Below are 1643 nucleotides of genomic sequence, written 5' to 3' on the forward strand. Positions count from 1 at the left end.
CAACTTTGCCTGAGGCCTGGATCCAGCCATACCTGAGGCATGTAAAGCAATAACTTCCTTCTTGTCAAGACAGTTTGATCTGGGTTTTCTGTCACTTGTAGTTTAGAATCTTGTATAATATGGACCTGAATTTTTTTTTTCGCACTGATACAAGTATTTATTTCTATTTATTGCAAAGCTCTTATTTTTCCTTAATGTGAGGTACTTAATGCAGAAAGTCTGGAAAACACAAAGAAACTAAAGCGAAATTTGCTTTTAGCGCTACACCTTTGAAATTATGACTGCTAACCTATAGTATGTTCTTTGAGTCTTTTCATATGCATGCTTATGGACTTCTGTAACATAATTTCCAGATCATGGAGATCGGGAATTTATTAAATTCCTTCTTTTTCACAGATGAAGTAAATTTTTTTCTTTCTTCTTATTTTTTTTTTTTTTGATTAACTGTTTACTGTCATAGGTTGATTCCAAATTTTTATTATAAATAATGTTTAAATGAATACACTTATTCATTTCTTTGTATGACATAAACTCCTAGGGGTAGAATTGCTGGGTAGGGGACGTGCTTGCTTAAGGCTTCTTTTTTTTTTTTTTTTTAACCTTGTTTCACACTTTATTCCCTGACTTCTGTAGCTTAATTAGCTGCAAAGAATGAATTGTGTCTAAGCAAAAACTGCAAAGCCCGGGCCCAAGGGGCTTGGGCTTAAACATGCTAGCGATAGATCGTATGAGATCCATAAACAACGTTTTAAAAAGCAATCCTAATATAAAATAGCAGCTCCCCGTGGTTTCTCCAGCGGCATCAAAATTCTCCACAACATCTGGAACTTCATCTTCACCCTCTTCGGTAGCCAGTGCTGCTTTTCCAGCCACAGGTTGCATGGGCAGAGCTCGGTCAGACCCACTTCTCAAACTAGTCAGACCCACTGCACCGCGATGGTTTAAGATCCTGGGTAGCGTTTCTGTCACCTGCTCGGTCTCCCCATAGCCTGTGATGGTGAAAGTGCTCGCTGCCGGGGAGACCTGGACTGTAGGGTTGTGAAGGTAGATGGCTGTTCCTCGGTTTGGGAACACACTCACTTCTTCAATACCGGAGATCTTGTTCAGCCCTAACTTCTTTAAGGTGAACTGAGGTTTTGTTTGTTTTTTATCGCCAGCAAACCACCTTCTCCTTTGGGCCAGCGGTTCCTTTCCCACCAATGCACCCTTGTGCTCGCAGGTTGGCGAGTTTCTCCCGGTTCGTGAGAGTTTCTTTCATCTTGTTGGAGCGGAAATGGGGACTCGGGTTGGCGCCCAAGGGGTCTGGGGGGGGGGGGGACCAGCTGACATTAGGGGCACACACGTGTGGGCGCAGGATGGTGTCTGGGGCTAAGACTTTTGATATAGTTTGTCATATTGCTCTGCAGAAGCCTGCTTGAATCTGTTCCTCTTGCTGCTCTGCCCGCCACACGATGGCACACACTGGCGACTACTGTTACCTCTATTACGACCAAGATGGACATTTTTTTCACATGTTGGTTGGCTATTTGTATATTTTCTTTTTTTTTTTTTAATTTTTTTTTAACGTTTATTTATTTTTGAGACAGAGAGAGACAGAGCATGAATGGGGGAGGGTCAGAGAGAGGGAGACACAGAATCTGAAA

At 42.2% G+C, this 1643-nt stretch overlaps 1 pseudogene; it reads right to left on the reverse strand.

Annotated features, from left to right (window-relative positions):
* Positions 1–606: 606 nt before the first annotated feature.
* On the reverse strand, positions 607–1258 carry LOC132693129 (transcription factor BTF3 pseudogene; annotated as a pseudogene).
* Between the last annotated feature and the right edge of the window lie 385 nt (positions 1259–1643).

Source organism: Panthera onca, chromosome B1, assembly GCF_046562875.1.
Source record: "Panthera onca isolate mPanOnc1 chromosome B1, mPanOnc1 haplotype 2, whole genome shotgun sequence".
NCBI classification, from domain to species: domain Eukaryota; kingdom Metazoa; phylum Chordata; class Mammalia; order Carnivora; family Felidae; genus Panthera; species Panthera onca.